Source organism: Apium graveolens, chromosome 6, assembly GCF_009905375.1.
Source record: "Apium graveolens cultivar Ventura chromosome 6, ASM990537v1, whole genome shotgun sequence".
Classification (NCBI taxonomy): Eukaryota; Viridiplantae; Streptophyta; class Magnoliopsida; order Apiales; family Apiaceae; genus Apium; species Apium graveolens.
The window spans coordinates 61,503,237-61,519,597 of NC_133652.1; positions in this window are offsets into that span (position 1 = coordinate 61,503,237).

Below are 16,361 nucleotides of genomic sequence, written 5' to 3' on the forward strand. Positions count from 1 at the left end.
AAACATAGATAGGCAGATTACAAAAAAAAAATCTTCTTGCTAACAAAATTAGCGACACAAACAAAAAATTACAAGTCCTAAAGTTTAGAAAATTTACCTCTAAAATGATATTGGCATTTTCCTTCGTGAACGGGCTAAGCAAACCCGCAGTTGTACGCACATAAATCTGGTGGTTTGAAAGCTGAGTTGGGTCTGGAAAAGCAGCAATGGCTAGCTTGTTAAAGAATGGACCATAAGCATAACTTCCTCGAAGATATTCGGCATTATCAAGATGATGTCATCAGGAATAACATTCACTTAAATCGAGTCTTTCATTTTCCTCTTCTTCATCAGCTGCTTGGCATCCCGGGATCCTAGCATCTCCGCCAAGGTATCTTGGGGGAACAAGTTAAGTCTACCCTTCCTTGGGGATCTAGCTTCATAAAGCACGAGCAGATCATTTTTTGCTTATGTTACAATTGCGTACGTGGGGATCCCTCTTCATCAGACAGTGCCTCCAACTCATCAGCTAATTCAGTTCTCATATTTTTCAACTTTTCCTGTAATATGGAACTCAAATCACACAACTGAAAGGAAAAAATGTTAACTGGCCACTAATTACATTACTTAAAGATAAAATACAAACCTGCAACTCTATCATGGCTGGTTAAATGGGGTCGTACACCATACCCATAAACTCTTCATCGGAGATAGGCATCAAGCCCTTTGCCTATCTTTCTGCATCAATTTCCTGTCAAATGGAAAACAAAAACTCAAAACAGCTGTATGGCCATAAAAAATGAATACGAGACTTATTAAACATTACAATATAGAACCACACCTCCCGTCATTGTTCATGTTCCGCCCTCCAAACCCGAGTCAGAAGTTTGGGGTTCACAACACACACACACACAATATATATATACCTGCTTATGACAATAATAATGATGATGATGATAATAACAATAATAATAATAATAATAATAATAATAATAATAATAATAATAATAATAATAATAATAATAATAATAATAATATGCACTGAACCTACTTACCTCCATCCACGGATTGCAACAGGTTAAAGTATGCACACAAGCCACAACTTACTTATATTACAAATGTTCAAAATCCCAACATTGCAACTAGTTTAACTTACATCTGAATATTAAACATTCTTACATCCTTTCAAACTTAAACTATTATAAAAGTCTTCAGCTAGCTTATTCCGTCTCAACCTGGAATCCTAGCTACACACTAGATTGGGGATCCTCGCTGCCAACAGGTTCCTTCTTAATTGGAAATGAACATAAATAGAACACAAATGAGCTAACTAGCTCAGCAAGTCACAGTGACAATACTGAGATTAAACAATGATCAAATGAAATGATTTAGATTATCAAGTTTCTTTATAAGCAATGATTAGAATTGGATATTCAATATATATTTTAAAAATCAAGGTTAGGTTGCTGATCAATCACGCACTAACCCCGAGCAAGGCACACAGCTCTGCTCTAATTACTGGATCCATGGCACACATTGGTCTAACATGGCCACCAATCTGGTCTGACCACGAATCTCGTCCATATTTATAAAATAATCAAATACTATAACAATAACGTAATAAATAAAGTAATTCAATAAACAGAATCATAAACAACACTGATCTTCAAGCATAAGGTGGTTTGCAATCACCAAGAGGATACAACAAGGTAAGTACAAAGATTGGCTATCAGCTGGTAAAAGAATCACATAATAGAAGAATCAAGGTCTTGTGGTTATAAAGATTAGTCTTCTAATGTATAAGGTATAAAGGTTTGTATGTCAAACAATTCCGGTTCAGTGATCAGTATTTAGTTTGTATGTATTTGTGGAGTATTATCGTATATCTGTGGTTCGTATTTGGGTATTCAACAATCAATGGTTTATAATGAATAAGTCTTACGGCTCAAAAATCAATAACTGGAATCAGGATTTAGGGTTAAACACTTCAAAGCACTTGCAATATAAAATAGAACTATTCAATTACTTGCAACATATCTTAAGAAGGTTCAGAACACTTGCCATATATCACAAGAAGGTTCAAGAATACTTGCCTTATCTCAACTTGCTAACGCTTCACTTGCTCTCGTTCACCGACTACTAATCACTGACTATCTACTTCCCATTTTTGCGCTTCGCTTCCTCTGCTCAGGCATCACAAGTATCTATCAATATTCTTTCTCTCTTTATTTTATTCGTTACAAGCTTCTATTAACCCTTCGTTTTACCCAAATCCTATTTACGGATTGAAAGTTACGATTAAAACAACTAAACAATACACACATAAGCATATCCTACATCAATCATATCACATATAGCACATAGCATGTAAGATATTTGACAAAAATACTTTTTCAAATAAGATCGGGGTTTAAATGATTTTTCAGACATTTAATATAAATTTTTTAACATTTTTCAGAATTAAAATTAGTCGATGAATCATTTATAAACAATTAACAGGATTCAAATACCCGAATTTGACTTTAATATCATTTTATAATAATTATCGAGCCTTAAAAACAATTTAAAATAATATTTAAAGCTCAAAACTATTTTTCAGAATTTTTAAATCAAAAGAAATAATTAAATCTAATTAAATAATCAATTAAAATTAATTAATAATTAATTATATCAACTAATCAATTAATATTCGAATTAATTGACCAATTAACTAATAAATCATTCACTAAAATTAATTAATTACTTAATTAAGATTTATTTTTGAATTAAAAATAATTTTCAGAATTAAAAATAGTGATTTTTTTGGAATTTTAAATAATTAAAAATAATTTCTGAAAATAATTATAAATAAAAATCTAATTTTTATAAATTATTAAAACAGAAATCTAATATTTATAAAGTTTTAAAATAGCCGTACAAGAATTGCAAGTTTTGGCAAACTAAGGGGTCAAACGGTAATTGAACATCTTCCCCGTTCACCCTCCCCAACCAGTCGTCGTCAATGGCGACTGGAGCTTTTCCGGCCACCTTTGAATCAAAAACACATATTTGGACATATTATTGAACTCCAAATTCAACATATGATATACCAAAATGATCATAATCAAATTATCTACAACAAGCAAGCATCAAATCACACAAACAACATCTAAATCAAATATTCATAATTAAATTCAAAATAATTCAAATTTAAGTAAATTTATAGAAAAATACCGGTTGATGCTGCAGGTATAAGGGTTACAGAATCTGGTAATACTTTCCAAGACCTTGGTTTTGGTTACTCGAACTCCAAAATCGGATATCGATAACGCCTTGAAAATTGGGTTTGATTGCGAAGAACACTATGAATTTAGGGTTTTTCTCTAAAAATTTATATATTTTACTGTTTGCAAATGATTATCTGTACAAAATAAAATATGGTAAGGGCTATTTATATTTACGGAATATTGGTACCCCGTTGGGTCATGTTGAATATAAAATATAATGTTTATTTGATAAAATAGATCCAAATCGATACCGGTTTTAGGATAATTATCCAAAACTAAGTATTTTGTAAATACAGACTTGGTCTCAACACTTCGGTTACACGAATTACGAGAAGATAATATAATAGTTTAATCAAAATATCCCTTTTCTTGAAAGTACGGTTTTTATCGATTTACCAAAACGAATATTGTATCGAAAATTTTGTGTCGGGACCCGTACAGGGAAAACCGTACTCCGGATCGAAAAAGTCAAAACATGGAAAATGCTCGAAATATTGCAATTAGGTTAAAAAGGAGTTTTCCCGAGACTTCCGGGTAAAACGGTTGAAGTCGGCCTGTTCCCGATTACACAAAATAGTTTATAATACTCAGAAAAATAATTTATTAAATCCATGAATCATTTATAAAATAACTTATACTCTAATTTTATCATATTTAAACATCCAAATACAGATACCACTTAACAGATAATTCACCAAAATCCATATAATAAACACAAAATATTTATATATTGATAAAAATAATTACACGGTATATCCCGGATAATACATTTTTCCCCCCTTAAAAGGATTATGTACGGAGAATCTCCTAAGAAAACAAATGTGGGTACTTTTCTCACATATCACTTTCTAGCTCCCAGGTTGCTTCTTTAACCCTTGGGTTTCTCCACAACACTCTTACTAACCTTACAACTTTATTTCTTAACACCTTCTCTCTTTCTTCTAGAATCTCTATGGGATTCTCAGTTATGACAAATCTTCCTGAAGTTCTATTGGCTCGTACTCGATTACATGCCTGGAATCTGGATTATACTTCTTAAGCATCGATACATGAAAGACATTATGAATGTACTCCATATGCGGGGGTAACGCCATTCATATGCTACCTTGCCGACACGCTTCAAGATTTCAAAAGGCCCGACGTATTTAGGACTCGGCTTTCATTTCTTTCCAAATCTAGTCAATCCTTTACACGGTGATACTTTCAACAATACTAAATCACCGTCTTCAAATTCTATATCCTTTCTTGATTGATCTGCATATTTTCTCTGATGGTCTTGGGCTGCAATTAACCTTTTCTAAATAACTTCAACAACTTCTTTTATTTGTTGCACCAATTCAGGTCCAATTATCTTGTGTTCTCCTACTTCATCCCTATATACTGGTGATCGATATTTACGTCCATAAAGGGCTTCGTAGGGTGAAATCCCAATGCTGGCATGGTAACTGTTGTTGTAAGCAAATTCTACTAAGGGTAAATGCTCGTCCCAACTTCCTTTGAAATCAATAGCACAAACACGTAACATATCCTTGATTGTCTGAATCATTCTTTCACTTTGGCCATCGGTTTGTGGATGGTAAGCTGTACTCATATTTAATTTGGATCCCAAACATTCTTGAAAATTTCTCCAAAATCTCGAATTAAATCTAAAATCTCGATCGGATACGATAGACACAGGAACTTCATGACGAACTACTATCTCTTTTAAATAGATACATGTGAACCAACTTGTCCAATGAAAACCTTTCACTAATAGGCAGAAAATGAGCTAATTTAGTAAATATGTCCACTATAACCCAAATGGCATCGTGGTTCGCTTTCGTCCTTGGTAATCCGACTATAAAATCCATGGCAATATGCTCCTACTTCCACTCTAGAATCTCTAATGGTTGCAATAGTCGACTTGGTCTTTGGTGCTCTGCCTTGACCTTCTGACACGTATAAAACGTGAAAACGGTTGAAATCGATCGGTTCCCGATTATACAAAATAGTTTATAATACTCAGAAAAATAATTTATTAAATCCATAAATCATTTATAAAATCATATAACAACATAAAAATTAATAGGAAAATATCACAATTATCTATACTTTATTTTGGACATATAAAAATTAAAATACTCAAATTTTATCATATTTAAACATCCAAACACAGATACCACTTAACAGATAATTCACCAAAATTCATATAATAAACACAGAATATTTATTTATTGATAAAAATAATTACACGATATATCCCGAATATTATAGTTCATATGGTTTTGACTCAGTGCAGGTAGTAAATTCAACCTTTGATCTCGCATTCCTGCTAGCTTTGGACAATGTCCCGAACTCTGGTGACGACCAATATTCGCAAATTGAAGCCCAGACGCTCGGCGAGAAGTAGTGTGGCATGAATGTTTCTCCCTTGATGTCTACTTTAGCCTCTACATATCCAGATTCCAATCAGTGATACAGCTTTTCCATAAGCAGTTCCCTCTTATTTCCAAGATAGTACTTTAAATTTCGAGCAAGATTCGCTCTCAAAACCAGCCCTCTTCTTCATTTAGAACCCCCTCTGGAAATTTATAGTACTCCTGCCAAGACATATCGTTATATAGAGTATTATATAATTTTCTAGATAATTAGTGAATATTAAAAATAACAGACCAATTTTACTTACTTTGAAGGTATTGATACATCTAGCGTAAAAAGCTTCACGTGCCATTCCCTTTGACCACACTGTATGGAGATAAATTATTTCCATTTATCTTCATCCGTTCGGTGACTTAATCTACCTTCAATTATAGTTCTATCGTGGTGCCATCTCATTGCTTTTGCAGTATTCTCCACCATGAATAAATGCCGCAATCTCATGGTAATAGGAAAGTAATGCAATATTTTTTGGGGGATCTTTTGCTTTTTTGGATCTTTTTGCACTTTGTACCGGTCTTAATTGCAAATATCACACTTTTTCTTGTTGTTATTTTCCTTGTAAAATAACATGCAATCATTCTTGCAAGCATCAATCTTTTCATATTCCATATTCAATCCTTTAATCATCTTGTGCATATTATAGTAGTTCTCAGGAAATTTATGATCATCAGTCAGTACGAATTCAATGAGGTGAAGCAAGTCATCAAGGCCATTATTACTGCAATTATGCTTGTTTTTCAATGAAGCATCTTCATTACAAACTCAAGTGTTGTGAATTTGACATTGTTTATATAAATTGGTTCAGAAGCAACATTTTCCATCTTGTAAAAATTTCATGTTGCTTCATTCAGTTCTTCCTCAAAATCCTCATAATCCATAAAATCATCATCATGCGCATCATGCATCTCATCATCTCTAGAGCCGATGTTAATAGAACTCATTATGGCCTCGTTCCTAGACATATTTTCCTCTCTGTGACAATCCCACTTAGTATACCACTGCATTATGCCCCATCGATACAGATCAAGTTTCACACTACTAGGAAGTTTATAGTATTGATTCACACAATCTTTGGACGAACATCTTATAAGACCATTGTTGTGACGCCCTCAAACTCGGGGTTAGGAATGAGGACCCACAACAGTAATATACTTATATAATATAGCAGCAAAAATAAACTAAACCCTGAAAGCTGCAAGGATCTAAAGAGGATAAAGTATAAGATAAGATTACAACTACCAACCAGAATATTATAATTACAACCCTTTATATCAATAAATCCAAAAATACGATTCCGATTTCGAATCACCTGATAACCCAAAAGTATCTGAACCAGCTATTATATTATCTGGCACCTGAAATCTGATGGTACAGAAAGGACTGCCAGGAATACTCTTACGAGCGGTGTGCCAAAGTCTGGCCATCTTCTTACTTAACTGCCATGGTTAGATCAACACAAATAAATGAGCTAAAAGGCTCAACAAGTAACTGATAAATAGTTCTAAATATCAAATAATAGAGGCATTCTTATTCTCAATAAACTGTGTGGCGGTATCTTATGTGACGCCCTCAATCTCGGGGTTAGGAAATGAGGACTCACACACCTCTAATCTAATAATTAAATATGCACAAACCCCGATTAACTACTAACAGGATCAACAGGATAAAGTATGAGACAAGATCACAACTACCAATCACAAAATATAACTTACAAACCTAAAATATTATTAGATAACCAACATCGATTCCGGCTGGGAACCAACAGATAACCCATTATATCTTTATACACTTCTTTCTAGGCGCGAGCTCACTCATGATTACCACTACCTGCTCTGGCAACCGGAAGCCCTCAACACGGTAGGGACCACCAGGTACGCTCTTACGAGCAGTGCGCCTAAGCCTGGCCATCTTCTTGCTTAACTGCCATGGTTAGATTAAGACAAAACAAATGAGTATAAAACTCAGCAAGTAACTATATAGCAGTTCTACAATATCAAATCACAATATGCTTTAACAAACTAGGGCATTCTACTTTATTTAGGTGGCAGATTTCCATCTTTTTCGGTTAAGGAAAGTTTCTGAAGAATAGTATGGGGCTTTCAAGGAACAAGGCTCAAAGCAGGACGAAAGCCGACATTCATTACAAATCATTATAGGATCAAAATAGATCTTTTGATAGAGGAAAGCAACAGTATTTCAAGATATAGAATCAATCATATGATCAACAATTTCAAGAATCAGGGTTCTCGAGCTTTAAGCTCCACAATAACATAATCAACTCTTTTCAAGGCAATATAAACCATTTTCATTTTCAAAATCAATTTACTGAATAAAAGTTTCAGTTCCCTTTTAAATAATAATTAGAACCCTTGATTGGATCACTTTATCTTTCCATTTCATTATATACGGGTGATCAGCCCGTATCGACCTCCATTCCGGTCTTTAAGGTACCAATCGGCATAATTTCAGCCTTAAGTTGGACTAGCCCCGCTAGCCTCTTACCATGATTGGACTAGTCCCACTAGCCTCTTACGTCCCAATCCAATCCATCAGGAATTCATTTGGAAAACCTTGAGTTGGAAAAACAATTAGGTTTTCTAAAATTCATTTTATCATTACCAAGCATTTGAAATCATTCGGACTTTTCAAGTCAAAACTCATTCTTAATTCAGATTTTAAGGAAACAAAGTTCAGGGAGTGATTCAAAGATACGTAAGGAACAATTCATAAGAATTCTGTATCAAGGATAACAAAGCACTAAATTAGAAGGATCAGCATTGATTTAGGGATCAATAGGGTGATCAAGAGAAACATGATATCATTAAACAGGGTTAACAAAGATAATTAAAAGGTTCAATATAATTCATGGCTTAATAGGTAACTTGAACAGAAAAGACAGATTATCAAAGGGTGAAATCAATAGGCTTATCAATAACAGGTTATCAAGAACAAGGGTACTTCAAATCAATATCAGGGTTTCATAAAACGAGGGTTTCATACTTAAACAGTTCAATACTCTACATGGTATGAACAACATTCTCTTTATAACCAATTACACAAGTAATCAGAGTTACTTGCCTGAATTTGCTTTCCTGAAGGTTGAACTACTGCCACCTAGTAAATCCTTTCCTTTCCTAGCCTGAATGCCCTCACGCTCCGAATCTACAATAAAACCAAAATCTTAATCAGATTCTCAACTCTCGTTCCCGGAACGATCAATCTAAATAATAACTCGAATATATATTTGACTCGAGTATACGAATATAGCTTATACATATAAGCACATAGCATATAGCATATCCCTTTCTCGTAGCTTTTATACCCTTATATACTTAACAATCAAAGCGCACTCGCTTAACCTTGGCTATTTCTCAAATCACATTAATATAACTCGTACGAGTACAAGATTTATTCACAACCAAACATTTATGTCCATAACTATCACTTATATCTTTTAAAATCATTCAACTTAGTTCCCTTTTTCCTTTGTTCCTTAATTCGAACCACATAATACAATTAAGCAAACAATTTCATAGATATTCATTTATACACTTTCAATCATCCTTGTGATCATCAAAATTAAGTTTTTGACTCTTAATCCCTATGGCCTATTCGGCCTTATCACACAAAATCAATCAAATACGTACTTTAAATCATATAACCACATAACTCATTCCAAAACCATTAAAGAATCATTCCCCTTCCTTTTAATCATAAAAATTCGAACCATGATTATATATATACAATCAAATTTCTCAAAATTACACCATGCATCCTTAATCATAGCATAATCCAACAATTAAACTACATCTCATTTTATCAACAATAATTCAAACCAAATCATACATACATGCTTGCATGCAATTCAATTTCAACTCATCATTATATCAAACACTTCATTTTCATCAAGTACACCAACTAAATTCCTTAACACAATCGAATTTCACCTAAATCACAACATGCATCCACTTATTCATCAAATTATCCCCTTTTTGACTCAATTCCCATTCGGCAAAAACTCAAGTTTACATCTCAAGGACAAATCAATGACATGCATATCTTGATCTTCTTTAAAACTAACATGCAATCACTTTTATGCCATATAAACTTAGTATTTACCAAGATTATCTCACAAAAATCAAATTCCTCTTCTTAATTAGCAAAAAACCGAAGCAAAAATCCACATGCAAACCTTAATTTTTGATTTTCTAAGCAACAATCATTTGCACACATTCATTTACTTCCTAACACAATCAATGGAATCATTTTATCAAGCACACACTCAATTTTCATCAAAGAAATAAAACCCTTCTTCAAATCTTCAAGAAATCATAACATGCAAAGCTAAAATCAAATGATCACACCATGGAAAATCCACCGGCTCTCCTTTGGATCATGGTCGGTGGTGGCCGAACTTGAGAGAGCCCATAACGGGTCTCTTCTCGAGTTTATGACCTCCAAACATGCTTGAATTCACTCTCATGGTTATGCATCAAGAAATGGTTTTTCTTGAACACTACCATAGTGATTAACCAACAAAACTTTTATAATTACTTACATGCAAATAGGAATCGAAGTGTATACCGAAAATAACAACTAAAGGTAGCAATATCTTTGTGTTTGAGTATGTTTTGATGGTTGCATGCAAGTGAGAGAGGTGAGAGATGAGAGAGCCGAGAGAGAGTGAGAGAGAGTGTTCGAGAGAGAGAGGAAAGAAAAGAGAAGAGAGGAAAGAGTGAGTGCACGGGAAAGAAAAAGAAAATGGGGGAGGGAGGGGTGATTTTATACTCCACCAAAGCAAGGGCAAAATGGTAATCTATTAATTCCTTTTTGGCTCACACATTCTTTCTCTTTTTACTCAAATGCAACAAAATTCAAATATAAAATATATCTCTCTCGGAAAGTCGAGAATTATCGAAAATGACAATTTTAGCATGTAGGTCTCGAAATTAGCTTTTTATCCATTACTCATAATAAAAATTTGAGCGAACGGTTGATTTTATATGAATTTCGCAAACTTGCTTTAATAAATACATTTTTCACATAAAATCAATTTAAAAATGCAAAGATCAACTATCAAATTCACTCATCATTTTTAAAAAAGTCTCTAGGACCACTACGAAGATAACAAAATAAATCCCATATTTTTATCTTACTCAAATGATTTTATAAAAATGCGCGAAGGTTAATTAAACCTTTATTTAAATCACGTAATTCCTTTAAAATTCACAAAATTGACACAGAACACATAGTCATGCACTCGGTCAAGCAATCACACATATACAGTCATATAACGACTCAGGTCTGATCATAGAATCTATCCCTCTTTAATCTTTATCCTCTTTTACGCGTACCAAGTCATGTTCAGCCTGACGGCCCGACGCTCAGCGTTTCGATTACGCTTCTCAACCTCTTTACCAATCAACACGTCACTTAGGACGAAATACTTTATTTACTCGTTTATTTCATTCAATCACACATAATTCACATTTTATATTCTTTAATTTCATATTAGGGCGGGTTCCGTTCTACCTGACGGCCCGACACCACAACTTATCTTTTTCAATCACACATAATTCACATTTTATATTCTTTAATTTCATATTAGGGCGGGTTCCGTTCTACCTGACGGCCCGACACCACAGCTTATCTTTTAAGCTGACTCTTTAAATTGGAATGTTTTTTTTATCCACGCTCCTAAACTCTAGTATACAGATAAGACAAATAATCATCACTTAGTCACATAATTATAATCACATAACACATACTTTATTCACTTAATTACATCGTAAAATTCTCAGTCGTCACATCTTAACAATAACTAAGAAAGGATTTCAAGATAAAGGTTCAAGGCAAAAGGAGATTTAAGCTCTGTATAATCAGTTTTCAAGATCAAGTGACAGGGTTCTCAAATGGATTCTCACAACTTTAAGAAGTTCAATCAATACTATTCAATTTCAAATCAAATTATAACAAATAGTGCTCATTGCACAAATTATAAATCTTTCACTTTTATTTTAACAGCATAGAACCCTTGATTGGAATTTCCATTTTTTAACTATAATACGGGTGATCAGCCCGTACTGACCTCCATCCAGTCATTAAGGTACCTATGGCATTATGTCAGCCTATAATACTGGACTAGCCCCGCTAATCTCTTACATGTCTGGACTAGCCCCGCTAGCCTCTTACGTCTTTATCCAATCTTTAGGAATTCATTGAAGACCTTTATATTGGAAAATATATAAGTTTTAAACTAAATTCTTTTTTAACATTACTAGCATTTGAAATCATTTGGACTCTTTCAAGTCAAAAATAATTCTTAGGTTTAATTCCAGAATTCAAGAAAATAAGCAACTGAGAACGAAAGGTACGTAAATTGGAGAAATGATCAATCATCAAGCGCGGGTATTAACAAAGCTATTATCAGGGTAGTTTCAAAGGGACGGTACGTTATCAAGGCAAAAATTTACTATTATAAGAATCTAAGTTAGCAAGGTATCGGGTAGGAAAGATTCATCAAGTTACATAGGGTCAAAGAGGATAACATGAAATAAGAACAGGGTAAATGTACTTGAAATAAATGAACTAATATCAGGGTTTATTGACATGATTTAATAACAGTATTAAAGAGGTCCTTTACTCTATCAATGCATATCATCAACAATTCTCTATGATCAAATCACAATGACAGGGCAGAGTTGCCTCGCAAAGCTTTCATTTTCACAGGATTTGAGTTACTGCCACCTAAAACCACTTTTCCTTTCCTAGTTCGAACGCCTTCCCTTTCCAAATCTACAATACAAAACGAACCCTAATTAGTGTTACTGTTTGTGCCTTAGAGACAACACTAAGATGTTTTAGTTTAAGACATCTGGATTATTAATATTTATGTTCAATAGATTATTCTTTTTATAATTTATTAATTTTTAATTTACTGTGATATAAATGTTAGATTAATAAATGTCCTTGGAATATGATATGCAATTCTATATCTCTAAGTACGTGACTTAGAAATGAGATTATGAGAATAGTATCAATATTCCTAAAGGTCCCTAGTCGAGTATTATTATAGGGGACAATAATAATCCATCAAGACTAGTATGTTTGTTGACTGATGTTCACATCTCATTGATCATAGTTATGGTGATACTAAAGTCAAAACACAGGCACATGTATTAGATACATGGTGTTGGATTGACCCGTTGTGAGATACTACATGTTTATAGTGTCATAAGTTATTCTCACAATGATAATGATATAATGGTCCTTAGACCTGAAGTCATTATATTTCTATACGAGAATTAATATACTTTGATTCCATCAAAAGTTATCCTTGACCGGGTAATGATAAAAGTGGACATTGGGTATATTATAAATCGTATGAGAAATATGAATGATCTAGATGAGATTTAACCCTTTTATTTTAGGAGTGATATTAATGGCCCCTTGTGTGAGCTAGACTATAAAATACGTAGCCATGCTCAAATGTTGTTTTTGATATGATAGTCTACACATTGATCAAGGAAACTTGGATTAAACTATGATGAGGATGACACATTACATGCCTGTGGTTTAATCTATAATATTTGGTTAAAAGGATTATATTACATTGCACATTATCACGAAAGGTTTAATCGAATCATCAATTTAATTATTATTACTTGGGTAGCAATGATGTATTATTAGATGACGCTCATTGTTTATAATATTAATATGAGATATTAAAATTATTGTCAACATAATAATAACCTACAGGGTCACACACAAAGAACGCTTGGAGGAGAAAAATTTAAATTATGAATTTAAATTAAATAAGTAATTTATTTTATTTATGATATTAATTAAGTATGACTTAATTAATTAAATAAATAAAATAGAGAAATTACTTAAACTAATTCTAAAATAAGTTATTAATCAATTAAGTGTGACTTAATTAAATATTAAATTAGAATTTTGGATTAGTATTAATTATAATTAGAAAACTCATTCTTCTCTCTATATAAACTCTTTGAGGGCTGATTTGTATACAAGGATACATGGTTTACAAAACCCTAGCCGTTCAAGGAGAAAAAGGAAGAGAGGTAGAGATGAATTTTTTGGGTACTAGTATACATCAATCCTTCAAGAAAAGCGTTCATGTGGATACCATAGAGCGTAGATCGCGAGAGCGGGATATGCCGTGATTCAACAAGGTTTGGAACTCCATTAATCGTCCATTAATGAATTCTTAAAGCTTTTTTTAAGGTAAAGATTCTTACTACGAATTAAATATCTATTTTTGCATGGATAATGCGTAGGGTTTCAACTTTATTCTGATTTTAATTTAATTTTACATCATTTCTGTTGCGTTTATATGCTCGAAACCCTTCAATTAGAAACCTTATCAATTCCCAACATTTCTCAGAACGTCTAACTTTCTACCTCAGTCGTATTATCTCCCTTTCTCATTATAACTGAATCACATAGAACACGTATCTGATAACTATGATTATACCCTTTATACCTTCGATTAATTATTTACTTTACACATAACACGTAATCACGTATCCACATAATCAAACAGGATTTATCTATATCTAAATCTCATAAAAATTTATCATCTATATTCCTTATACATATCTATAATTTCTCTCGAAAATCGGGCATGATGTATTCATAAATACGCTATCCCTTTTTCGCAATAACTGTCAACATTCAACCATTATCAATCACAATCAATCATTCCCTAGCATTAGCTTTTAACAAGTCCAATTATACCATAATCCGAAGATTAAAATTATTCAATCATTCTAATAGAACGTAATATGCGCTTATCTTTATATGATTTATCACATTAAAGAATCGCCATAACGAAATAAACTATAACACGAACTTACATTCACAAATCCAATCCTTATTTTCCTTAAAACCGAATAAAATCAATATCTTTTATATATTTTTTTTAAAAAAGCAAAAATCACAATTTAATCATACTCGACTAATCACGTATAATTTCATATTTATTCGAATCCAAATTCAATTTCCAAACCGATCAATACATCAATAAAACCTCGAAATAATCTCGTAAACTCAACATGCAATAATCTACATAATTATTTACTAATTGTAGGGCTCAGTTTACACATCACCTCCCACTACCGGCTCACCGGAGTTCACCGCCGGTGGCGGAAAGGGTTCGGGTTGCCAAATTCGGTCCCAACTCGAAACCTCGCCGATTTTCTTTAAAAAAATCCAACACCAATCAACATGCAACAATCACCAAAATCAAATCTTAAAAAATTGAGTTCAAAAACTCGAATTCCACTTGAAAACCGAGAAGGATTTTTCATCAAATAACAATTACACTCAGATACATATATATACAACCGCAGACCTGATTATGGAGCAAAGAGGGACAAGAATCAAGTCTCGGAATGAATTATCTGAAAATGCCACGGATTACATTTTAATGCAATGAATATGAAATTAGCTCTCTCCCCGTATTTTTAAAATAATTTTTGAGCAAACGGATTATTTTCTATGGATTTTATAAATAAATCTCTAATAATAGAAATAAAATCTGGAAAATTATTTTAAAATACCAAAATATCAAAATAAATCCAACTATCATTTTTCAAATGTCTCTAGGACCATTCTAGAGATAATAAAATAAATTTCACACTTTAATCATACGTTGATAATTTTATAAAAATATATAAGGACCAAATAATTCTTATTTTCACCAAATAAATCTTCTTAAAAATATTTTGAAAACTCATGAATCACAGATTCACACACGTAATATCAAATAACATATATTCATATAGTAATATCAAACACAACTTGTAGTCATGCATCTTCACACATAAATTCCCTTTTATGGATGTTTACACTTAAACCAAATATCTGGAAATTCAAATAACAAAATAACATTTACTAATTCGAATCCACATAACACAGATATAGAGAGAACATGATTTCTTTTATAACTTACATAATCTACTGATTTTTCTTATTCCAATTATTTTGTTAAATCCACTTTCAACATAACGGGTCACATCCCATCTAACGGCCCAACACAACTGACTCAATTACATTTTCAAATCATAGTTTAGGCCCTTTATTGACTCATCAAATTGGAACACGACATTTATAATATCTCTTTCACTATTTTATAGAAATTGTACATAAACCACATAATTATATAATATTATATTTTATTCTCATAAACTATGTCGCGAAAATCCCAATCGTTACAATCTACCCCCTTAAAAGGATTATGTCCTCAAAATCTGACCTAAGAAAACAAATGGGGATACTTTTCACGCATTTCACTTTCTAGTTTCCAAGTCAATTTTTTGATCTTAGGATTTCTTCATAAAACTCTAACCAACGGTACTATCTTATTTCGGAGCGCTTTCCATTTATGATCTAGGATTTGAACTGGATGTTCCATATAAGATAGATCTTGCTGAATTTCCATGGGTTCTAATTCGATTACATGACGGGAATCTGCATTAAACTTCTTCAAAAGAGATACATGGAACACATTATGGAGATGTTGTATCTGCGGGGGTAACGCTAATTCGTACGCTACTTTCCCAACTTGCTTTAATACTTCGAATGGTCCAATATACCTGGGACTTAGCTTTCCCTTCTTACCAAATCTAGATAGACCTTTCCATGGACATATTTTATTAGCACTTTGTCTTCGGG